Raw genomic sequence first — 25,972 nt, 5'->3', positions numbered from 1 at the left:
AGGGAAAGGTAATGATAGCATTCTGGTGTGCTTAGGATCACAACTTCATATATTTACATATTTATACCCCTCCTAGTTTCACAGAGGATTTGAATTGGTTGTTTGGGACTATCAAAAAAATAAATAAGGTCAGGATTGGCTGAGCCAGTTGACTGTAGATGGCGGGCATCTTGTTTCTTTCCTGAGTTTCCTCCGGGTTCACTATCTGGCGGTTGTAATATTGTGGCTTGATGGCTGCAACACCCTTTGTTTACTGATATGACAGGCTATATTTTAGTTCACATACCCGTAATGAAGGGGGCTAGTCAGTGAAGTTGGGAACTGTCATCCAGTGCCCTGTGCTCTCCCCTGGGGAAGAGGAAGCCATAGCCAGAAGTGCAGAGTGAGCCAGCCCTTGCTTACCTGACTCGGCTCAGGGGCCCCTCTCCTGGGGAGTCTTCCAGCACCTCCTCCCAGCCTCCCCCTACTTCACTCCTTAGGTGTGGAGGTCTAACAGTACGGATCACTTGTCACACTGTGTGCTTCTCTGGGAGCTTGCCTGTCTACCATGCTGCCCTCTAAGCAGCTTAAGGAAAAGTGTGAAGAATTATTTAGCTTGTGACTTCCAGAGTCTAGCAGAGAGCGTCCATATAAGTAAGCAAGTGGTAAAATCACACCAATAAGCCTCCAATAAAACATTAACACAGTGTGTCTCTAACTCTATTCCTGAAAATACCCCCAAACTCACCACAAACTCTGTTTGCCTCTCTTGAATTCAGACCATCTTCTTTGGGTAGTTGCCGGAAGAAGGCTCAAGGTGTTCCTGGGACTGGGGGCAGTGGAGGAAGCCATGTGACAGCTTAACCGCCGAGATGTGTTAGAGGTCCAGGTGTTGCGTCTCACGGCATTTTATAAAATGCACTAGGAAAGATACTCGCATGTTTTTCTCTATCACATTGGTGCTTTGAAGTTTTTCTTAATTGGACTGTCTGCTTTAATTAGTCTGGCTTCATATTTTCTTTCTTTTTTCCCTTTCTTTCTTTCTTTTCCTTTTTTAAAACCTTTGGTCAAGTGCCAGAGAAGCAAAGAAGCTTACATAAAAGGTTTTAACTTTTTTTTTTTTTTTACTTTGCCAAAGATAGAACTGGCCCTTAGTTCAGCTTGTCCTGCCACCTTCTTTGATAGAAAATGTTAGACATTTGGCCTGGTTTTATTCCTTTTTCTGTACACAGGGGAGAAGAGTAAAGGTGAAATGGCTCTATGTATGTCTCGGTTCATGAGCGATACGAGAGGCTGACTGGGAGGACTTGAACATAGCTGCTACCCTCTCCCCAACCAAATCAAACCAAACAGAAAAAGACTGGACTGTTTACATAACCTATTTATGAGCATGGTAGAGTTCTAGAATTTAAGATTGACTTCTCATTTGAAAAAAAGAGAAAAGTGAATACCTGTAATTATCGTATTAGATTTTAGTTGTTTACTGACTGTCAAACAGCCATTGAGACCTGTCATCAAGAGCTGCCATTCCTAAGTTGCTGACTGGTGTGATCACATTTTTACTGCAGTGATGACAGAGAGAACCGAGCTAACCTGTTCAGAAAGTGGACCGTTCGGGCTCCTCAGAGTCGTTTGTGTGTGTTAGAGGATCAGTTGTTCTAAGGACTGAGACCCAGTAAAGTGCATGGAGGGCCGCCGTAGCACAGAACTTCCTTTCTTCAGCCTCTGCACCTGAGGACCTGCCGCGCAGCGCCTGGAGAATGCCGGTCGCTGTGGCGCTGCTGATGCCGGTGCTGGGAGCGGGAGGAACTTGTGCTTTCCAAGTTCCGCAGTGGGCTCCGTCCCTCCTCTCTTTCTTCCTTCTCTCCTGTCTTCTCTCTTCCTTATTCTTCCTTCTGCCTTTTCTCTTTACAGAGATACTATTTTACATACAATTGAATGGCCTCATTTAGAGGCTGTGACAGACGGGTACGCCTGTGCAGCCACTGTCCTTATCAGGATACAGGACATTTCCATCATTTCAGGGAGTCTCTTGTGCCCCTGTCAGGCAGCACCCCAGTCCCAGGCACGCACTGACCTGTCACCCTAGGTGAGTTCGCCTGGTTTACAGTTTCATATGAGACACACAGTACGTACCTTTCACATCTGGTTTCTTGCTCACCGTGGTATTTCTGTGGTACATTCACTTTACATCTGTCAATGGCTCTTGCCTTTTGAATGTCAAGGAAGTTTTCCACCGGGTGTCCTGATGTCCTGTATGGAGAAGTGCGGCGGAGAATCAGGGCTCCGGAGGGGTACACGCATAGGCTGTCTGTAATCCCCCCTGCTCCCAACTTTCCCTAGCACTGGAGGAAGGCTGAGAGGAAGAGCCAGAAGACAAGTGGAGATCTGTGTGTGTGTGTGTGTGTGTGTGTGTGTGTGGGTGGGGGGAGGGGGAGTGTCACCTTTTCACACTCAGAGCCTTGAGTCTTGCTAGTCTGTAAATGTTGGGCTTCTCAGAATGCTTTTCTGGTTACCTTCAGCTTGTGGCAGCCAGTGTGATCTTGGTACTTGTCTTTTTCGAGACAGGGGGATGGTCGTTCCTAGGCGTTTAAGGTCTTGTGACCAGTGAGACTGCTCTAGGTCTTCTGCATGACTTCCGCCATCCGTGCTGGCGCTTGGCCAAGGCCACATTCAGAGACACAGGAGCTGGGAAGCCCGTCTGGTGTGCGGCCACCAGGTCCCCCCCGCCTCTCACCCCAGCCTCGGCCTGGGAGTTGTCTAGCTGCTGTGGTGCTCTATCCTGGCTCAGCTGTTAGCTCTAACCCAATTGGGAGGAATGAAGCACAGAATTGTATTTGCATTGCTCTATTAACAACCCAATTACTGTGCCTGTAACCTTGTTAAGTGTCACCTTGTGAGAGGCAGTGGTCACTTAGGACTCGGGGGAAAGCATCGTGCGGGGGTGGGGTGGGGAGAGGGGTGATAGCTAAAGGGTATGGCGTTTCTTTTTGAGGTGATGAAAATGTCCTAAGCCATGGGTGATGGTTGCCATATCTGTGAATATACTGAAAACCACTGAGTTGTACACTTTAAATGGCTGAATGGTGTGGTATCTGAATTTTGTTTCAAACCATTTTTTTAAAGTGTGGTTTAGAGCCAGGACAGACCAGTTGATGAACGGGGGGAAACTGACATCACATATGATGTGACCTATTGCTAACTATCCTAGTTTTCTTCACAGCACTCGTTCCATGGGGTGGGGTGGGGTGGGGTGTGTGTGTGTGTGTGTGTGTGTGTGTGTGTGTGTGTAAGAGTGTGGTCAGAGGGGACGGGCTTCAAAGTGTCAGGGGAACCTGAGTTTGAGTCCCCGTCTGGCTGCTGTTAGCCGAGTGGCCCTGGGCGAGTTGAGTAACCTCTCTGTAGTGGTTTCTTCTCCGTAAACAGGGACTAGTAGTGCCCATGTTATGCAGTCTTTTCAACGAGCTCGGCGCGGCCATTTCCAGCATGTGACAGTCACATAGCAAAGTATCGGGGGAAGAGGTAGATGGTCAGACGTCCCAACGTCTGTGAGCTGTGCTCGGTTAAGGACTGTTCACTTGAATCCCCCTGCTGACGTGCGTTGGCCACAGTGGCAGAGGTCAGCTAATTTGCTGGACTCTCAGCTTCTGACTTTTTTTCTGCTTTAATCCACATGGTTTGAGTAGGTCAATGATAAGCTCTTAGATAACCGACTCATGTCCCCTGCTTCATGAAGCCTTCCCACCTGGGTTGCTGCTCCCTTCACACGGATCCCTCAGCCCTTGAGGCATGCTGGTTCTAGTATTTATCAGCTCGCGCCATTTTAGTTATTTATACTTCTGTCCTGCCCATATGCTATGAGCAATGCAGGGCAGGGACCTTGGCTTTTCAGTTATGGGGCCCTGAGGCCCTAAGCACTGTGCCTGGTGCTAATGTTTGTTGAATGAATGCCCAATGGTTTTAATTCTGGTGACAAACCAGATTGGAACTGGAAATACCAGTTTAGGCACCGTGTGCTGGAGGTTAGCAGTGGGTTTTCCTGGAGCAGTGTTTCTGTCCCAGCACCAGTTCAAAGGGCTGCGCCCTGCCCCAGGATCGGGGAGCGGCCTTGGGGCCCGGAGAGCTTCCCTTCTGCCAGGAAGCTGCTGGTGAGGGGTGGCCGGAGTTATGGGGAGGGAGAGAGTGCCCTGGCCGCACTGGAGAGCTGGTCTTTTTACCTCATAGTCCTGCTGCTCTTTGTGTTCTTACTTGATTCCTATAAAATTTGCACTAAGCAGCAGCTGTAGCCAGGACCCAGTTCTGACCCTTCAGTGGAGCTGAGATGGAGAGGCAGTGTGTGCAGTGGGCAACAAATGGACTCTGGAGGCTGACCCCGCTGGGGTTCATTCCTGCCCTGCCATGTGCCAGCTCCACGGCACAGGGCAAGTAGCATAAGCTCTCTGTGCCTCAGTTAACTCACCCGGAAAATGAAGGAGGTGAAATGAAGGCAGAAGGAGAAAAGGGCAACAGAGGATGAGAAGGTTGGATGGCATCACTGATTCAATGGACGTGAACTTCGGCAAACTCCAGGAGGTGGTAAAGGACAGGGAAGCCTGGCATGCTGCAGTCCATGGGGTCGCAGAGTCGGATACGACTGGGCAACTGAACAACAACAACGTTTACAGCATAGGGTTATTTTCATGATTAACCATACATAAAGTAAGCACTCAATAAATGTTTATTGAGCAGCCAGTGTTTGTTGGATTTACAAAAAATAAAGAGGATGAGGCTTTTAAATTTTGCTATGATTGCCCCTCTAGCCAAGTGGGCTATGTGGGACTCTGGGACAAAGGAGAGAATTCTGTCATGCTACTTGACAGCAAGGCAAAGTACACAGTTGGCTTGCTTTGCTAAAACTCAGGTGTTTACTGCTTCTTAGTGGAAGAAAATATCCCCAGAGAAGGGCTTTGGTGACCAGGTTTTTATGCTGCCTAAACTTAGCTGCACATGCTCTGAAAGAACTGCCATTAGTTTTAGAAAGCCTGTCTTGGTGTGGTCAAGTATGCTGAAATCATTTCAGCCTGAAATCATTTTTCGTCTTGCTCAGCCTTGTCCAGCCTTCATGTCCATCACTGGAGAAAGTGATCTTTGCGGCATTAAACCCTCAGTTCCTGATGCTGCCTGACCCTCAGCAAAGCCCGGGGTGAAGTGGCCAGGCTCTCTGCAGACCAGAGGATGCTGCTCTGGTGTGGTGCCTTTGTAAGGGTGTAACTGACCTAACCCAGCTGGCTGCGGAGCGCAGTGAAATCTGCTGGGCTGGCTTCTGAGAGATGGACTGTCTGCTGCCCTGTCAGTGAGTGAGGCTGTCACGTGACTGCCAACTTTTAGACTGTGAGGTTTTTTTAAAGTCGTTGCTTCCCTTTTGTTGTTGTTGTATGGGGAGGGTGAGGGGAAGGTGGTATAGTCTTCTGAGTAGTGGGAATTATTATTGTATGTCAAATAATTGAGGCTATTGTTGATACTATCTTTGCTTTATTGGTGTTTTTCCATTAAGGACTTTCTAAACATGAGATTTTGGGAAGAGATTTTTAACCAATTTTGTTCTGTGTTATAAGGTCAGACTAGATGTCTGTTTTTAACAACATTTTTGAATGAAAATGGGTAGGAATGTATATCCACTTAGCATAATTTTCCCTTGTATATTCTTTGGTTAATTACATATTTTCTGAGAAAATATTTTAGGGACACTGGCAGGCTTAGGGACACTGTGCCCTTGAAGGATTTGTTTTTGTCTCTTTTTACGGATTACTTTGAATCTTCTCTTTCCTGCAGTGTTTATATTTTTGATGTTGTTGCATAAGTTTTTAAAACACTTTTTATTCAGGTATAAATATATATGTACACAGAAAAGTGCACAAATTATAAATGTGTATACCAATGGATTTTTCACAAGTCATCACACCCATAACAGCTCAAAAATCAGAGCGCTGCTGAGAGCATTCCTGGTGACCTCTTCCTTTCCCCTCTGCCCTGTCCTCACTCATCAGAGAGTTGTGCCTCCTCTTTATCTAACAAGAATTATACAGGATGTTCTTGTGGGCACATACATTTTTAAATGAGACAGGACCTCTTCCTTCTCACCGCAAGTTATATATTTTTTTCTTCCTTCACTTTCAGTTCTTTGTAAAACTTTTGGGAGTAAGGTGTTTTGTGTTTTATGCTCACTTCTGGGAATTACACTTTCGTATTTGAGTGCCCGAGTTCCGAGGAGGCAGTCATGCTGCTGAGATCGGGGTCCCCTGCCAGTGTCCAGCCTGAGTCTGCGTCATGTTTCCCTGCACGTCCCCCTGTCAGACTGCTTTGCCTTAAATGTGTGGAGTCACAGAGAGAAGTGGAGTTCTACACGTAGGGGCAATGGAAGATTATGCTGTGCATATAAATCCCTGTCATGTTAACTCCTGGCTCCTTAGATACAGAGTGGGTCTTTTTCCTGAATACAGGAAGAGATTCCAAGACGATCACATACAGTGTAAGTTAGTTCATATACAACTTGATTTGAGGTGGTGGTGGGGTGATATGACCTTTGTTCTCAGTCTCTGATTTTTCATGAATACCAAGATTTCTGTTTGTCTACTTTCTGGGGGAAAAAAAAGGAAGCTCTGCTGTGATGGTGCTAGCAGGCTCACAGTGGCGGTCTGAGAACCTGGTGCCTGTAGGGTGAATGCAGCAGCGAAGGGGAATGGCCTTATCTCGGCTGCAAGGAGTCGGCAGCCAACAGGAAATGATGAAATGTGCTGGGAGAATTCTGCTGGGAGCTGAGGTCAGACATACCAGCAGGGTCGGGAGGAGGCAGGTACGGAAGCGGATCTGCAAAGTTAGGCAGTTGAAGCTGCTGCCTTCGACAGGAAAACGTGAGTGTGCTCTTTAGAACCTGCTTTTCCTTTAAGAGAGACCTTTTGAAAGTAAAATTTTCATTGATCTTTTTTTTTTTTTCTGAGTGATTGATGTGCCAGAACTCTTACCTTTTAAGCACACCTTGTTTAGAGCTTCTTAAGGGAAATGCTTACGCAGTTCAATATCAGCTGAAGAGTGTGGAGTGTTCTATCCAAAACACTTTGAGAAAATGTCAAAGTAAATGTTTGATTTTCTTGATGAATACATTTTGACCGAAACTAAATGAAGGTCTGTGCTTTATAATTTCTACTCTGGTTTTAGAACATATGTGCATGCTTCATTTCAAAATAGATTAAATAATAAAGAATAATTAAAGAGTAAATTAAAAACTTTGGCATGTTTTATTTTAGAAAGCTTGCATACCTCTAGCTGTATGTTTTTCTTACTGAGTAGCTGAATGAATTACTTGAGTTAGCTTTTAATAAAGAGTTGTTTTTTTCCCCCTTACTGTCAGGCATTATGTTTATCACATGCTGCCATTTCCTTTCTTAACAGCCAAATCTAATCTGCAAACATGTAACTGGGACGTGTGAGAGAAAATGAACAAATTAGCTTTTCCAGTTGACTGTAATTGCTGTTTCATGACCGTCTTTTCCAGAATCCCAGGATTAGCTTGCCACTTGCTCCAAGGCCCCTTCTCCATCTTTCTCCTCATCAGTTCTTATTTTTCTTCTCAGCTGGACCCTGTGCCCTTATCCCCATCCATTGCTGTCACTGGACACTTTGTTTTCATTTTTATTGGATAGTAAAATGTAAAACTTTTATGGTTTCAATAGCTGAGCAGCTTTATATACATATTTGTTTCTTTTCTTGGAAGTCATTTTCTGGAATTAAAACATTGGCCCCCTCTCTCTTTTCTTTGTTTATGCAGTACTGTAATTCTAGTTAGAAGATTTTTTTAAAAAATTCCTGATACCTAAGTGATTCATCACTAAGTGAATGTATTTATTGGGTTACCTATTGCTGTGAACATTAGAAAGGTGGTGTCCTCTATTCTCCAAAAAGTGCCATGTTAGTACAGTCTGTGCTGTGCAGAGAAGCATGTCTTATTGTTAGGTCATTCCTAGTGTGAGGTATATATTTCTAATACTTTCAGGATTGTATATTTCCTATTTTCTAGAATCCTCCCCCACCCAACATATGATACTTCTCTCAGACCTTAATCAGGTTTCACCCTTGCTCTTAGAATATCTCCTCAAAACCCTCTGTCTTCATAATGTGATATCTTACCTAATTCTCAGTGAATTTCAATGCTGCATTTATGAAAATAATAAACAAGTATCCTAGCTTCAAAATGAAGCATGTCTTAGAGGCCTGAGATTCAGGCCAGTAGTAAAAATGAGCCCCCCTCCCATACATTGTTAGTCTTCTGTTTTGCTCATCCATATAATTCTATTATTTAGGAAGTGGCATAATTAAAAAGTGGGAACATGATCTTTAGAGTTGTAATAGCTCTTGTAGTCGTTACAGTCAGGCCCCTTCATTTTTTTAAACCAGGAATTAAGACCAAGAGGTGAAATGCCCTGCTGACTTGTTCAAGGTCACTTGGCTTGTTGGTGGCTGGGTGAGCCTGGACCCCAGGTCTCCCGATTTCTGGGCCATTGGCCTTTCTTTTATCTGCTTTCTCCAAATATTATCTCAAGATAAATTGGCCAACACTGGCTTTTTTCCTCTGATGAGTCTATTTTCAAATATTCAGCTTTTATTCAGCAATTTCCCTGAGTACCATTTGGCATAGGTGTGCAATGCATTACCTCAAGCACAGTGCTGACATTTCTCCCTCTGAGAGATTTTCCTTAAAAACAGAGTTCTCTATTTTATAAAGTTTTTCCTCCTCTCCCCTAAACTAGGTCTTACTCAATGGATACTGTTATAAGAAAACCTCATTATATGATTATCTGCTAGATGAGAAATCCAAACTTAATAAAATCATAAATAATTTAAAGAAATCGACTGAAGTACTTGATTCTTCTTTGAAAAGAGGATTCTTCAAGATGTGAAAGGAGAACCCTGAACTCTAGGGGAGCTTTATGGCCCCTGGGAAGGAATACTGACAGCTCTGTCTTGCTGCCTCTCAGCCTGGAGTAACTGGGTTTTAGAATAGATACACTTTAAAACAATACATTAAACCGTAAGTAAAGGGGGTAATGATTGAATTTATAAAAATGAAATTTACCCACAACCTTCCAGAAACATTTAAAAATAGTCTCTCCTAAATATTGAATTTGGATCCTCCGAAATTCAAGTATGGGAATTAGATGCAAGTAGAGGCATGCAGAGAACAGTGTGTGACTGTTCTCAGCCCTTGATGTGGCTCCCACTCTGCCCAGAGTCACCTTAAAATGCCTTGGAGAGGTTACAGAATAGCACTTATTGGTATTTTCTGAAGTATTTAGAGTATATGTTATGGAGAATTTCTGAAACAAATACACTACAGTTTGGAAATAGGCATTTTCATAAATATTTTAACTGTACTTAAAATTGTGGTCGATAGCTTTATACCTATCTTAATTTATTAAAACCTAGTAATAAAGTAAGTTACATGAGCAATGTTTTTCGGTACTGGGTCAGGGCTGTGTCTTTCCTTGTGGTGTTCTGGTAGCCACCTTTTTGTCACTGTCCTGAAGAAGCTGCGGCTTTCGTTGCTGAGTCAGATGACCACACTGGGGGGTTGAAGAAAGGCTGAAGCCTGCTTCAGGGGGTGGTTTAGTTCACTTCTCCTGTAATTTAGTTACCTTTCTCCCCCAATTAGCATTTTATATGTACTGTGACGTTTCAGTACCTATTAAATATAGAATATCTTAAATGGCTTCCTTTTCTTAATATGTAATTGGCTTTATTAATATGTATATATATAATTATACATGTATATAAACATATAATTAATATATAATGGTTCTAGTCAGTAATAAGTAATATTTGACATTCCTCCTTGCACCTAGCTATTGCCTACAGTAGTGTAAATTCCGATTCTGCTTGTGAAGTTTAAAGATGTGAAGGGGGATATGGTGTTGGCTTTGCTGCAGGCTGAGGAGAGCTTTAAATGCTGCTTTAAAGGCAGCCCCTGAGGCTGCTTTTGGCCCAGAAGTCCCAGAGAGTGTGAGACCTTGGGGTCATTTGGGCCATCTTCACGTCTCTGCTTGAGGCTTCTCTTCAGACCTGCTTCTAGCTATGGCCTTAGAATCTCCTCTGAGGTTTTGAAGAAACCTCTGGTAACCCAAGTAGACCCCAGGCACTAGAAGCAGGTGAAGAGGACTGTGTGTGTGTTGGGGGTGGGGATGGATCGTATCAATGGAAAATATGGGCCATTGATTTGAATGAATGAGGGAATGAATGAAAGGGTTGCGTGGTCTCCTTCCCATAGAGATTGAGGTGTTGAAGCCGTGTCTCACCTGAGCGGGTCTGACTGCATCTGCACCTCAATCCTGCCTTGGTGTCGACTGCAAGGCTAGGTGTCTGCTTAGCATCTCCAACAGCCCTGGGGATCTGCCCTGTTTTTTTTTTTTTTTTCATTAGACTATCATACATGAATCATAAGGCATGAATCTCTATGTGGACTCACAAGCTTAATGTTCTATTTTTGGATAACTTAAAGAATCTAACAGAAGGTGTCCTGAATTTGAAGTGTGTGCCAGTGGCTATCACAATAGTATGTGATTTAAAATTTCTTACTGTTAATGTGAAGTGTGTGCTACACATTTCATACTGTCTTGTTTCCCACTGAGATTTGTTCTGCAGTGGTCCTTGAGGGAGATCAGGGAGAAAGATTTTGCAGGAAAATGCTTACCTGACAAGATGTTATTGATGAAATTAACAGGGCTAAAATGTTGAACTTACCAATTTGGAATTCCCTTTGATTCTCACATTCCTAACACATTAGTAGTGCTTGTTTAGCAAACTCAATGAAGCCCAGGGCAATATGGAGACAATGAAGTGATCTCTTTGTGGTTCTTTTCTGATATCAGCTGACACAAAAGGGAAACATAGCACAGGGCACAATGGACTGATGACCAAATATCTGTTGACTTGGAAAACAGAAACATTTTGTTAATTTAGCAACTGAGGGTGTTCAGTTCAGGTTCACTTTATTCTCCAGATCCACCATTATTGTGCAGGAAGAATGTTACACATCAAGACCAGGAGGCCATGCAGAGAAGTCTCAGGACCACTTTTTTTTTTTAGGCAAAATCATTGCATATTTAATGTTAACTTCTAAGGCATTAATTTATCTTCGGCACATCCAGTAGACTTCTAAGGCTGAAGAGTTTGAATTTGGGATGGGCAAAGTTTGTCATAATGATGAAAAGTCATGATGTGAGGCTTATGTAACTTTGCTTGTTCAGCACCTGACTACTTTCATTAATAGCTGTGCAGACACCTGAGCCAGCTCTGTGCTTATTTCCAGCATCCATTAGGTCACTACCTGGAGGGACAGTCCACCCAAATGCTGGCTGGCTGGATCACTTGTTTCAGGCATGCATGTGTTCAGCTTACCTGCTTGGCAGAGTTTGTTGTGTGCTCAGTTTGTGTCAGGCATGGTGCTTGTAGGCCCTGGGATCCATGATGGTTGAGATTGAGTCCTTGCCCCCAAGAAGCCCCAGTCCAGACAGGTAAAGAGACTTCTAAACTCCAGGGTGAGGAGTCTCCTCACACTGGCACCTTATCTGCTGTGAAGAATGGGAGAGGTCAGGTCACACCTCAGTTTGGTGGTGTGTTTTGAGAGAGAGATTTGTCAGGTGGACGAGAGAGGCAGAGGGAAATACATACTCGAAGGCAAGGAGGTCTGAGAGAACACGCTGTGTTCAGGAGTTGGATGTGGCTGACGGTAGTATATACACAGCCGGGCTTCAGGTACCTCAGGTTTATCAGGTCCGGGCCAGTGTTTTTCATCCTAACCTCGTTCTTCTGAATTGTCTTTTTGTCACCAGCTACTTTGCCGCCAAAATCAGAAATTTTTTTTAAGGGTTCTCCTTCCTTTTTTTTTTTTTTTTTTTCCCTCTTTTGAACTTTTAATTTTGTATTGGAGATTCCCTGGTGGCTCAGACAGTAACGAATCTGCCTGCAATGCAGGAGACCCAAGTTCCATCCATGGGTCGGGAAGATCCCCTGGAGGAGGGCATGGCAACCCATTCCAGTATTCTTGCCTGGGAAATGTCACGGACCAAGGAGTCTGGTGGGTCCATGGGATCACAAAGAGTCAGGCACCATTCAGCGACTAACACTTTCAACATAGCTGATTAACCATGTTGTGATAGTTTCAGGTGAACAGCGAAGGGACTCAGCCATCCATCTACTTGTATCCCCATTTTCAAAATCAGGAACTTTTAATCCTTGTTCCCCTCTGCCCCTCATTCACAGATTACTTCATCCTGTCTGTTCTTCTCTTGACTATCAGTCCTCTTTCCTGGTCTAACCCTTTCTCCTTCTCCAGTCTCCAACCTCTAGGAGTGGCACTGTCCAATGTGGTAGTTGGTAGTCATGTGTGGCTATTTATATTAAAATGAATTAAAAATAAATACAAAAAAGTCAATCCCCCAGTTGCACCAGCTGCATTTTAAGCCCTCAATTGCTAGTGGCTGCCATATTGGACGGCCCAGCTCTACAGGCTTGATGATCTGTTCGCTGCTCTCTGTCCAAGGGAACTTTCTTTCACGGGCTTTTGGTCAGGTCCCTCCTCATAACTTTTCAGATTCCCAGTGTGACCTTCAAGCTCCTGGGCCTAGTAGTGCCTGTCTTGCCTTGTATTCAGCTCCTCCCTGTCTGCCCCCTGCCGTCACATTCTCCATTCTTTCATACCTTTTAACCTCTCTCTCTCCAGAATACCACTCACTGTCCATGCATTCTCCTACACACTTCAGACCTAGCCCAGGAGCCCTTCGCTGGCTTTCTTCCAGTTAATCTGCTTCTCATTACACTCCAGTCCTTGTGATCACCCCGCCGTCTGCGCCCCTGTGAGAGCGCAGATGGTTGTTATCATGTGCTGCTGCTGTTTGTCTGTCACCCTGCGGCAGGTGGAGTGGCTAAGCTTTGGGGACAGATAGACTCAGTTTCAAAACTAACCATTTACTTGCCGTATGGCCCTGGGCAAGATATTTAACCTCTCTGACACTCGGTTTCTTCTTCTGTTCAATAAAGATTATGATGCTCTCTCTCCTGTGAAATGAAACCAAATGTGCAGAGCCCCCAGCACTGTCCTTAACTCAACAGCTCTTAAGTCATGTTGAGGCTGTCCATCTAGACAGTTATCATTAGTGTCCATCCACCTTGCTAAAACTGTATCATCTACAAATAATGTTTTCATTCTTTTTTTCTAATTCTGATACTGTTTACTTACTTTTCTTGTTCTGGCTAGTCCTCTAGTACAGTCTGAAGAGAAGTGGACCTGAAGAGGTGTGGCCCCTTCTCATTCCTGTGCCTTCTGTTTGCTGCAGTTCTGTGTGTGCATACGTGTGTGTGTGTGTGTGTGTGTGTGTGTGTGTGTGTGCCTTTTAGAATTAATTTATGGCTGCGGTGGGTATCCGTTGCTGTATGTGGGCTTTCTCTAGTGGCATCAAGTTGGGGCTCCTCTGGTTGCAGGCTTCTCACTGCAGTGGCTTCTCTTGTTGGGGAGCATTGCTGTAGTGTGCACAGGTTCAGTAGTTGTAGCTCATGGGCTTAGTTGCTCTGTGGCATGTGGGATCCTCCTGGACCAGGGATCAAACCTGTGTTCCCTGCATTAGCAGGTGAACTCTTAACCTCTGGACCACCAGGGAAGTCCTGTGATCACTGATCTTTGATGTTACTATTGCCAAAAGATTATGAGTTACTGAAGGCTCAGATAATGGTTAGTATTTTTTAGCAATAAAGGACTTAAGGTATGTTGTTTTATAGACATAATGCTATATATTGTACACTTAATACAATGCAGGGTAAATGTAACTTTTACATGCACTGGGAAGCCCAAGACTTTGCGTGACTTACTTTATTGCAGTATTTGCTTTATTGCAGCGATCTGGAGCCAAACTTGGAAGATCTCTGAGGTACGCTTGTATAGTAATTAGGCATTTTATCATAAACAGAAGTTCCATTCATTTTTCTGCTTTGTAAACTGGTAACTGGAAATGTTTTATTAGGCAGGTAACATCATAAAAATATGTGTATATACATACATAAATGACTTAACATTGCAGATTTTTGTTTTACGTTCCTAGAGTTTTCAGTGACACAACTGAGGAGTGGGCGTGTATGTCCCGCTTGCTCAAGTGATATCTGCCCCCGGGTGGGGCATGGCCAGCGAGATCCAGAGACCGGCAGGAGTTGTACTAGAGACAGGCGGCAGGGAGGGACGTTTGCTGAGTGCCTCGTGTGGGCAGGCACTCACGTATAAGGTGGTATTTACATTTCTCCTTACTTACCCCTGAAGTAGATCAGCCATGTTTATCCTCATTTCCAGGTGAGAAGAATGAGGCTTAGAAGTTAAAGCTTGCACCTGTCATAGCAACCTCTGCTAGTACAAGCCCTGCCCTCTTTCCCCATGTAAAGGAAGCTTTATTTAGCTCATTAGCTTCAGATTGTTTCTTTTTTTTTTTTTTAGATTGTTTCTTGATAAGTGGGTTCCCTGTTCATTTTTCCAAATTACTGGATAGTCCTTCAGGCTATGCTGCTGCTGCTGCTGAGTCACTTCAGTCGTGTCCGACTCTGTGCGACCCCATAGACGGCAGCCCACCACGCTCCCCCGTCCCTGGGATTCTCCAGGCAAGAACACTGGAGTGGGTTGCCATTTCTTTCTCCAATGCATGAAAGTGAAAAGTGAAAGTGAAGTCGCTCAGTCGTGTCTGAATCCTAGTGACCCCTTGGACTGCAGCCTACCAGGCTCCTTCGTTCATGGGATTTTCCAGGCAAGAGTACTGGAGTGGGTTGCCATTGCCTTCTCCGTCAGGTTATGGGAACTTTTTTAAAAATAAAATCATCATCAAGTTAGAATTCAGTTGTCAGTTTGTCACTTCAGGTCCACACTGGCCCTGTGTCTTTCCTTCCTTATAACAGAATGCTTTGGCTCCAGCTTGTATGTTTGAACGAAAAGAATAGTGTCTTGAGAAAGTGTCCCCATAGTTAGGTGAATAGATAGCTACAAAGTACTTAAAACCAAACCCTTTTGTGGTTACATGACTTTTTTTTTTCTTTTTTAACTTCAAAGGCACATATTTACAGCACAGCTTGAGAAGCACTTGAACAGTTCATTTCCTGACAGAGCTCTGATGGGTGTGAAGTCTTGTCAGTGGTTTCCTAGCCTTCTCATGACAAACTCTTTTCAGGAGGTGCTACTTTTTAAGGCTGATGGGTGGACAGAGCAGAAGTCACTCTTCTTGCAGCATGAGTGACTCAGGCTGGGGACCAGATGGCATGACCATCAGCACCCTGGCCCTTGTAAATTCTCTCCTCTTTCCTTAAAAGCCACAGTCACTTCCCAGGGCTTGCCATCAGGATCTGTGTGAGCCTCAACTGTACTGGTTTATCCCGCCTTCTCTTTGCCATGCAGGTCCCTCCACTAGAATGCCCCTCCTTTCTTCTCCAGCTGATGAGTTCCCACTGAAGTGTCAGCCCCATGGACTCATCATGGGCTCTCCTGTTCACATGGCGTGTTCTCTCCTAGGCCTTGGCTCTGTGTTGGAGGAGGAGGTTCACGTGTCCTTCAAGCTTGCCATGGGAAGGGGAGTGCCTCGGTGACAGCGCCTGGCTCACTTGACTGAGGATGGCCCACGGTCACCGTCACCCTGGAGGCCCTCATGCTGGCACTGTGTCAGGCCCAGGACAAGTGTCACTTGATCTGCACAGCTGCTAAGGCAGATTGGATTCCTTTTTTCCATTTTGCAAATGAGCAATGCCAATCACAGACCTCTTGAGTTTTTTGTGTGAGGTGATGAAGCCGTCAAGGGATCACCCCCGTGTGTCTTGTGAAGCATCACCGGTGCAGATTTCAGAGGCTGGTTTTCAGTTCTAGACGCATGCGTCCAGGGTGTCGTGTTCTGCAGTGGTCTCTCTCTGTGCCTGGTTTGCAGGGTGAGTGAGTGTCAGCCCTTCAGCTGGGCTGCAGCCCCTCGGGAGTGCTCAGCGCTCAGTCAGACTCTGAGGGAGGGAAGAGCCTCCGAAAGTGCCGCTGCACAGGAAAAGAGGCCGAGGAACTGCCCACAGAGGCCCTTTGTGTGACAGGAAGTCCGTTTCTAAAAGGGGCCGCCTCAGAGCGGAGGGCTTGAAAGAAGCTGAAGTGCTTGACCTGCGGCCACTGTGACTCATGCATGTTGTTAATAATGCCCTTTGTCGAATCTTGGGAACCTGCTTTAACAGAGCTCGGAGGGTGCCCCCATAAGTGCCCGCTCTCAGTGGTCAGCATTTCTCTCCCCCTCTTTCCCTATCACATCTGCCTGTGGTGAATACCCCCATTTTCTTGCCTGAACAAAGGACAACCTCCTGACCCATTCTGTATTTTTTCCTTCAACTTTTGCCAGAAGAATCTTTCTGTCTCATCTGACTTTTCTTCTTTAGTGTTTAAGTATATCTCGAGGTGGAAACCTTGAAGCTCAAGGAAGAAGTATCCGACTGGGCAGGAGCTTCTCACTGAGAAAAGGACTGTTCGACAAGTTTGGTAAAAAGTTTAATAGCTGTCTCTGGCAGTGCTCCTCAAAGACTGGCACAGGGGAGGTGGAGCTGCACAGAGAATTTCAAGGAATAAAGAGGACATGAAGTGCCTGAATCCATAGCCCAGTTCCCTGTAACTTTGTCATACGTGTCTCTTGTGTCTGTGACCATCTGCTACTTGTCAGGTGCTCTGTTAGGCTGTGAGGATACCCTGAAGTGAATGGGGGAGGTCATGGCAATGATGGGCCAGTGCATCCTCTTGTGCTTGCTCCCCACCCCTGACTGCCAGCTGGACATGAGAGAGGAGCAGCGAATTTCCAGGAAGTGGAGTGTGTGTGTGTGTACGTGATGCCACTTGTGTGAAGGCATTCTAAGATTATGTTAGAATAACACTGCTTCAGTCTTTGGAAGGCAGCTTTACATGCTGTGGTGTCACTGGGGCTCCTTGCTGGGTTTACATGTTGGCAGATCAATGAGTATTTGTTCTTTGGAGGTGTAAAGCCAGTCTTTGTTGAGTGGAACTGCTTGGACGATCATCATAGGATGCTTACATTTGGGGACAGAAGAAGCCACACTTGTTGAATGTGTTTAATCATGGATGATAGCTACTTTCCTGAGATTCTGATAACCATAGGTTGTCCCCCCTTTCCACTTGGAATGGTTGAAACCAGAACTGCAAAGACCCTTATCCTTTAGCACACCCCCACATCGTGGAGAAGGGAAAATCAAGTGTCAGGAGGGTGAGTGGGACAGATCTGTGAGTGACTCCAGCCTCCTCCCCAATCATGTGAGGAAACCTGGGATGAGTTACCGTTAGTGAGTTTTTCTTTGTGTGAAGTCATGACCCATGCCCTTGGAACATTAAACTAGCTTTATTACATGAAGGAAGAATATTGTTCCCTTTTGCTAATTCAGATATATGCATCTTAAAAGGTACACACTGAAATCACGTTACAGAGGTGAGGAGGACACAACTTCATCTCCAGAGTCTCCTCCAAACCTTCTCATCCCCGACATGGTTACCTTCTGGTCAGACACCCAGTCATTCAGCAAATATTTGAGCATCTACTTCATACTAAGCACTGGGGTTACAAGGAAGAAAGTATATAATCCTTACCTTTAGCATTTGTGTGTAATAAAGGTCTATGCATTATTTTATTTTTTGCTTATGCCCAGTTTTCAATATAAAGTGGTTCCCTTGCTTATCTTTCATAGTGGCTGTGTAGTGTCCACTCTGTCAAGTCACTGATGTCACAGTTTGTGAGCATTTGACTTGTTCTCCAGTCTTTGCTGTTATAAGTATTACTGGGATGAACATTTTGTTCAAGTTCTTTTTTCTTTGAATTTATTTACTTGGGTCATATTCCCCAGAGTGGGCCCACAGTGTCAGAGGTTAGTAACTGTCATCTGCCTTGTTCTGTTTCCAGATTTTTCCATGAAGTCTGTCAGCAATGTTAGAGTTTATCCCTATTTTTCTGTGGCCCCACTGGGGTTATCATTTTAATTTTCTCAAGTTATTTCCATTTTTAAAAGCAGTTGTTTTTGTTTGTTTATTTCTGGCTGTGCTAGATCTTCATTGCTGCATGCGGGCTTCTTCAATTGCGGCGAGCGGGAGCTACTCTAGTGGCGGTGCCCAGGTGTCTCACTGGAGTGGCTTCTCTTGTTGCGGAGCAGGGGCCCCAAAGCCCCTGCTAGTTGTTGTGATGCCCAGGCTTAGTTGCCCTGTGGCATGTGGAATCTTCCAGCACCAGGGATTGAACCTGTGTCCCCTGCATTGGCAGGCAGATTCTCAACCATTGAGCCACCAGGGAAGTCCAGTTATTTCTGTTTTTAAAGGAAGGTTGTACTTTTCCCCCACATGTTAATTTGTAGGAGTAGATTTAGGTAGGTTAAGCTGCAGCAACAACCTAACCCTGAATCTCAGAGGTTCACATAACAGAATGTCTTCCTTGCTTGCTCTGCAGGTCGCTTGTGGGGCATTGGGGCGCAAGTCTACACAGTCACTCTGGGGCCAGGCAGACTCAGGAGTCTGCTCTCCTGTAGCTGTAGTGCAGGCTTTCTCGGCAGATGATGGGGAGACAGGAGAAGGTCGGGGGCTCTGCACATTAGCCACATGGCCTGGTTTAGCAGAGAGGGCTTCTCTGTGCACTTCTGTGCCCCAGCTATCTTCTTTCCTGGATATTCATCTTTGACAACTTCTTTGTGCAGTAGAATTGAATCCTCAGTCTTCATATCAGTCTTTATTAATAGTGTACTTTAGGTAACAAGATTATCAGTTGTGTCAAATCAATTTTTCTTTGCTTTCCATATTACAATTTATTGTGCAAAGGTTTAAAATAATAAGTTTGGGGCACATCCATGTTTTTCTCTGATGTCTTTTGTTCTTGTACATCACAAATTTTCTAAAAGCCAAAAAATAAGCTATTTTCTTTGAGTTGTCTAAAATAGATTTTTATTTAGCTCCATAAGACATTTCAAGCTCATCCAAGTGTATAGTGTCAAATGTTGGTTTGTGGAGAAGTTGGAACCCTCATATCCTGCTGGTGGGGATGGATGGAAAAACTGCTTGGAAAACAGTCTGGCTGGCTATTGGAAACAACTCACTTTGGGAAAATAGCTCCTCAAAAGGTTAAACATAGAGTTACCATATGACCTGGCATTTCCACACCTAGGTACCTGAAAGAAATAAAAACATAGGTCCACACAAAGACTTGAACCCAAATTCTCACAGCAGCATCATTCATAATAGCCAAAAAAGTGGATACCACTTCTGAACCCGCTGACTGTGTTGACTCAGCTTCTTCAGACAGACCCAAATGTCTGTCAGCTTGGTAATTTGTAAACAAATTGTGGTATATCTGTACAATGGAATATTACTTAGCAATAAAAGGGAATGAGTTACTGATACGTGCTCTACCATAGCTGAAAACATCGTGCCAAGGTAAAGAGACAAGTCATAAAAGAACACATATGATCACAAAAGATCGTGTTGTATGATTCCATTTATATGAGATGGAATAGTCCAGAATAGTCAGATCCATGGAGACAGAAATAGATTAGTGGTTGCCAAGCACTGAAAGAGTGAAGGGGGAACAGAGTTGCTTTTGGGGGTGACAGAATTGGCTGTGGTCCTGATACACAATGCTCAACACTAAAAATCATTGTGTATATGTCGAATGGGTAAATGTGTATGAATTATGTCTCAATAAAGGTATTGAAAAAATGGCAGAGTTTCAGATACTTAAACCATCAACCCTCACACAGCCCCACCTGGCAAATAGTACCATTCCTTTGTCCTTTCTTGAGATGTGTTCAGATATTTTTCATTTGTAGAAACAAAATTTTTTTTGAACCTCCTAAACTGTGACATCCCGGATTAAGCACAGAACCCCACAGTAAGAGAGGAGCCAGAGGAGGGAGGTAGGGGCTTCCAGCTTGAAAGGGAGCGATGGGAACTGGGGAGTCTGCATCTCCAGGCCGCCGTGGTCTCCCCATCCCTAGCGCAGGGCTCCATTCTGGTGACACTACTTCTACTGAACCCGCTGACCGTGGTGACTCAGCTTCTAAGTCTGTGGAAGGACAAGTGGATATTAAAGAGAGTGTGAACACTCCCTGGAGCACCGTAGACTCTGCTCTGAGCTTCATTCTTGCTGACTGTAGTGGCTTATTCAACAATAGACACGTAGTGCTCCTCTGCCCTGTGCAGATGCAGAGATGAAGACATCATGGACTTGCCTTGAGTGGATCACAGTATATTTACTTTGCAATGGGCTTCTTTCCTTTTGCTGCAAAGAGTATAAAAATCTATTTTTGGAATAAAATGCTATCCTAATTGCTGAGTAGTTAAAAAGGAATTTGAGGTTTTACTCCAACTTCATTTTCATTTAGTTGTAGTTTTTGTTCTTTAATGGCTGACTGTGTGATAATAGTAGTAGATAACATTTGTTAGGCTGATCGCAGTCACTGTCATACTTGAGCTTTGACTCTCTCCAAGGAGCTGCTCTGTAGAGGGCCAGGGAAAACTCCAACTTTAGATAGCTAGTAGCTGAGTCTGGTGCCAGGTGGAGCATTCTAAATCCAGTTTGTCAAAGTCCTGGGATGTGCAAATCCCACTAAAATACAAGCTCTTAAAAATCTGAGACTTTGTCTTACTTGTGTGATCTCCTGAACCCAAACATAGTAGGTGCTCAAGATATGTTACTTGACAAATAAGTGAATGACCAGGGGACCAACCACAGGATGCAGGGATACTGTTTGTGTGGTGATTTCTAACCATCCTTCCATTACCCGAAAGCTAGGCGGGGCAGGGAATGTGTCTATTTCAGTAAGTAAGGAAGCCCAGGCTGGCTGGGAAGTGACCTGTGCAGGTAAAAGCCAGAGCATGCAGTAGAACCCAGGTCTCCTGGCTCTGTCATCTCTCTCTGCAGCCCAGTTCCACCCCAATCTTAAAAGCATGGGTATATTTCTCTCAAAATATTGCCTTTTGGGGTGTGTCCCATTCCCACTGTGGGGTTGGTCCCTTTTCAGAACTTTGGGGAAGGGAGTAGATTTGAAAATGTGTCACTTTTGTCCTTTGAAAGTAATTTTTTCTATTTTTAAACCTATGGAGCATCAACTCAGTATTTAGTTTAGGGAAATCTTCAGCCTGAGTCTGCACGTTCCCAGGGTGCTTGCCAACCAGAGGTCTAAAAAATATTACAGCAAAAATCAGTCCCAGGCACGGACCTGTCAGCTGACATGTTTCTGTTACATGAGAAAAATGATTTGGGGGGACATGTCTAAATTCTGTTTGCTCCATCTCCTGCTTAAGTCATGTAGGTGGATGGACAGCTAATGGACTCAGCCGAGGCAAGGACTTGATGTCTCATCCTGCCTTCACTGCCAATTCTCTGTAACCTAACACAGTTATTACCCAGAAGGTGAAAAGCCATCAGAAAATGACCATGGGTCTGGGCCACCACTTGTTTCCTTTCAGCTATTAGGATGCAAAAGAAACAGGGGCAAAACGTTGTCATCTTAAGGGTATTTAGTATTTTTTAATACTAATTTCTTGCATAGAAAGTCTGTCACCTTCACTGACCTTTAAGACTCAACTAAGGTAGCACCTCCTCTCTCCCCTTCCCTACCCTCCACCCCATGGCCCTCTCTCATTTCTGGAGCCCCTGTTTTGGGTTATGCATAGATACAGAGGGCAGAGTCCTTCCCCTGAGGAATTCCAGATAAAGTAGGAGACAGACCTCTGTGAGGCTGCGCAGGTGGTGTGTGGCGGGAGTGCTGACTTGACCAGCCTGTCTGGAGGAAAAGGCAGAGCCTAAAGGACCCTGGCAAGTTGCCCAGTGGCCTGTCTGGGGCCGTGCATATTGATACACCCTCTACGTGGTTTGATCCTTAACACACAGTACATATTCCGTGAGCCTTTCCCAAGAGAAAGAACTTCCCTGACTGCTTCTGAAGTCTGCTGTGCCTGCCATCGAATGTCTCGTTTTAAGATTTGAGTTCATTTCCTATAAGATAATCAGAAAGGAAAGGTCAAGCCTTTTAACACCTCCTTGCATATCCCAAAGGTAGAGGTGTTAATAAGCATTTTCTGCATCTGGGACTTTCTTTCCTTCTTCAGGTTCATTGTGAAAATAAAGACACCTTTCTCTGGATCTACAGACCCATCATCATTTTCATTCTCAGACCTTAGGAATTCACTGCTGAGTATTGTCTAGTCACATCTTCTGCCTCTTCCTGAGTCCAGAAAGCATTTTAGAAATTAAACCCCACCTGCTGATCCGGAGTGAGTGCTTTTAGAAGATTTTCTTAAACTTAACCTGAAGTGACTGGTGTGCTTCAGAAACATTTTGCATTCTGCTCAGTTTAAATGGCCTTGGTTTTTAGGATTATTGGCTTGAATCGAACATTCAGCAGGATGATTTTGTTTTGCTCTGTGCACATGTGGGTAGGGGTGGTAAGGAAGTGAGTTTGCGAAGTCTCCTGTGCAGAGCAGATGGCTGGTCTCTCTCTGAAGTCGCCATGTGGAAGGCTGAGAGCCTCCTGGAGATGGGGGTGCGGGACTGCTTGGTGGGAAGGAGAAGCTGCCCCGGCTCCCGTCTGCGCAGCTGGTTCCCCAGACGTGGGGTGCTGGGCTCTCCTGCTTCTCTGAACCACGGCTCCATGGAAGGGGCTCGGGGTGCACGTCTCCACTCATTGTCCACAGTGGGTCTTGAGAAAGTCTGGGTCGGGGGAGCTGAGCTTAGCGACACACAGGACATGATTGCTGCTGGGCACAGAGGTTGGTTGAACGCTTGAGCCTGGGAGTCAGGAAGTCGGGGTGGATAGAAGTTGAAAGAATGAGGGCATTTTGTTTTAGCCTCAGTATTCTTTTAAAACTCACGCGTCGTTTCTCCTGCTGTCTGTGTGGTCTCAGCCACCGTCATTTCTCCCTGGGAAATACTTCAGTAGCTGTTTCACTGTTTCTTGAACACGTCAGACAGGCCTTCTGTGCCGTCGTGGGTGATCTTCCTTTTGGCATGGGCCTTTCCCCGGAGCTCCTCGTGGCTCCTCCTTCCCATTTTGTCTCAGATATCACCTTTTCAGGAGACTGGCTCCTTTCGGCTGCCCCCCACATCCTTCTTCCTTGCTTGATTTCGCTGCATAGCTGCTACTGTGTGATTCATTTTCTCTGTCAGTCTTCTGTACTAGAACATAAACTCTGTGAGGGTGGAGAGGTTTTTGCCCTCTCCAGCTCCTTTTAGAGTCCCCAGCACTTTATATGATTATAGATTAGAAAGAATGGAAAATAAAAGCAGTAGGGTGGATAGATTATCAATGCAGTCCCAATGGGTATATGCTAATTTAATTAAAACCAACCTCCTTTTGTTACTTTCATTTTTTTTTTAAGTCATCTTTCTTCATTTCTTGTTTTAAAACAAAATGCATAGTACTCGTTTTCACTAGAAACTTTGAGCCAATGCCAGCCCTGTCTGTCCTTTGCCTGTATACCCAGGCTCCACTTTGCATGTTAGAGTCTACATAGAACTTGAAGATCACCTACTGTATGAACAAGGAAATCTAAGGCCCAAGGAGTCATGTGCTGAGACCAAGGTCATTCTGTTCCATCTCATTAGATTTGCAACCAGAGCCAGGGAAAGTAATCAACATTTATTGTTTGCCGCATGAGAAACAGGTACTCGTTGCATTCTCTGAGCTAACCCTCATTGAGAAGTCTGCAGGGTGTGCATCGTCACCCCTCTTTGTTTTATGAATGGAAAACCAGAAGCGCAGAGCAGTAATGTGATTTGCTAGCTGTGCACAACTAGACAGACCCAGATGGGTGGGCCAGCCCTGTTCCTAGCCGGAGCTGTCAGAGACACCCCTGAAGCCCCTCATGGGATGCACAGGAGCCCCCTCCTCGGCTGTGGTGGGGAGCGTCTGAGAGCCGGCTCCCCATACCTGGTGGGTTTGCTGCTGCTGGTTGGTCTCCCAGGTTCCCATTGGCTCAGTGTGTTCTGCTTTCTTGCGGTGAGCATGTTATCAAGTTGACCTTTGTCTCTTTGGGCAACGCTTTCCATGGCTCAGAACCTGGGTGTGTTTGGGTGATTCTTTTGGGCTTTTGGTATTAAACCAAATTGAAATGGTAGTGATGATTATGGGACTTGATAAATAATTTGTGTTGCAAAAGATTAAAAAAGTCTTCCCTAAACAAAGAAATTTTTAAGGGATCACCTAAGTACAGTTACTTCATTGAAGCTGTTTACCAACTTGTGCAAAGCTGTTTCACAGACAAGTTTTTCTGGTGCTCTGGCTCCAGACAGAGTTGTTGGTGCATAGACAGTATGTCCAAAACGGGTCTTTGGGCATGTGAAGGGGTGGCATTTTGCCCGAGAGAACAATTATTTTCATGGGAGAAGAAGAGAAGAGATACTGTGAACAGGGCTGGGAAAGGGGGAACAGGGAGGAACTAGGTCTTGATTAATGAGAAAAATGGCACAGACATTCCAGGACTCAGGTTTTCTGAGAGGTCATTCGTTGCCTGAATCCAGTTCTTCCTTCAGTGACTGTCACCTGTCACCACAGGTACTGTGATAGGTACTAGGGTGCCCACAGGAGCTAATGTTCCAGTTGTGGAGAATAAGTTATAGCAGCCCAGTGATATCCTCCATGGAGGAGTTGTACCAGGACAGTGGTAGGCAGAGGGTCATTGCGTGGTTGAGGGGCTCCTCAAGGAGAGAACACTCAAACTGGCCTTTGCAGGATGAGTAGGAGTGGAGGGAAGGGCGGTCTGAGGGAGCAGAGTGCTGAACATGTGGGCCCCAGGTCTGAGACCTGTGGGTTTCTTCTGTTTGTGGGCCCAAGAGGGTGGCCTGTGCAGCGCTGCCATGGTAAAAGGTGTGTGCGTGCAGTTAGAGGACGTGCAGTGGGGATGGGGGCCGAAAGGGGAGGGCGGCGTGTTCATGCAGGCAAAGCGAGGGAGAAGGTGGTCACACATACACAATGCCTTGGAAGGTTGTCCATCAGTGATGGAAATTGTGCTTAGGTTCTTTACCACATTGACTAGTATTTGAGCACTTAGTGTTGCATACTCTGGGGCTTTGGTTATTTTTGAATTAGTTTGACTTTTATGAAAAGCCTCAAAACAGTTCTCTCTGCATGAATGTACATTTCCATACCCCCCATCAAACTTTAGAACCTATAGGGTCCTATTCATATCAAGTTGCTGGTAAAGTTAGAGAAAAATCTCAAAGCTTCTTTTCACTTTCTTTGTCTCACGTTTCTCCAATGGGGAAAAAGCCTGGAAGACTGTCAAAGAACTGGCTGTTCTCATAAGTATTTGAGGAGAACAGTGTGAGTCATTGTAGCTCTTTGCTGGTATTTTAGTATCCGGTTTATTTTTAAACAGTTCTGTGCAACCAGCTTTTCTTCCGTGGTTTCTGTTACCATGGCTCCATAATATTTCCTCAAATCTGCTTGTTCATACTTTCACACACTTTAATATCAAATTTACAATTCCTTGGAATCAGAACATCTTATTCATGATACCCAAGAATGTTTCTCCAACTGCAATAGCATTTTCTCCCAAGTTAGAAAAGTTAACTGTTTCCCCCACTACAGATGTTGGGGAGAGAGGAGGTTTGGCTCTGTGGAGGACCGTGCAGTGAGTGTGGTGGGTGGAGATGATCTGGGGGCTTTCATCGGCCGTCCAAGCACGGGACTGGTGGCATCTGTGTGGAGCTGCTTCCCCTTTAGGTCCCAAGGTGAGGGAACCTAGAGGATGGACAGGCTGCCACGTTTGCTTGGGAAGTGATGGCCCTGGACGTTTTGGTCCAGACCTTCAGCAGACTTGGTTCTCCTTAAGCAAGAACGTGTGTGTGCTCTCTCACTCTTGTTTGTTTGTTCATGTATTTTGGGGTTGAGTGAAGCTTTCACTTTGGGAAGGTCTCCTGTTTTAAGACACTGCAGT

At 45.0% G+C, this 25,972-nt stretch overlaps 1 protein-coding gene across 4 annotated transcripts in view; it reads left to right on the top strand.

The window, feature by feature from the left end:
- PACSIN2 (protein kinase C and casein kinase substrate in neurons 2) overlaps positions 1 to 25,972 on the top strand; it is a 108,902-nt gene that overhangs the window by 36,626 nt on the left and 46,304 nt on the right. The window contains exon 1 of one of the 4 annotated variants that reach the window (XM_070453460.1): positions 6,782 to 6,869. The exons of the other annotated variants lie outside the window; for them this stretch is intronic. The gene's annotated coding sequence lies outside the window, so the exon portion shown is untranslated. Of the gene's footprint in view, positions 1 to 6,781; positions 6,870 to 25,972 lie in introns of those variants that run through there. 4 annotated transcript variants of the gene reach the window in all.

The sequence above is a fragment of the Odocoileus virginianus genome, chromosome 23, assembly GCF_023699985.2.
Source record: "Odocoileus virginianus isolate 20LAN1187 ecotype Illinois chromosome 23, Ovbor_1.2, whole genome shotgun sequence".
Lineage (NCBI taxonomy): Eukaryota > Metazoa > Chordata > Mammalia > Artiodactyla > Cervidae > Odocoileus > Odocoileus virginianus.
Note: the sequence above shows the minus strand (reverse complement) of the source record. Positions and strands in the feature narration are given on the sequence as shown.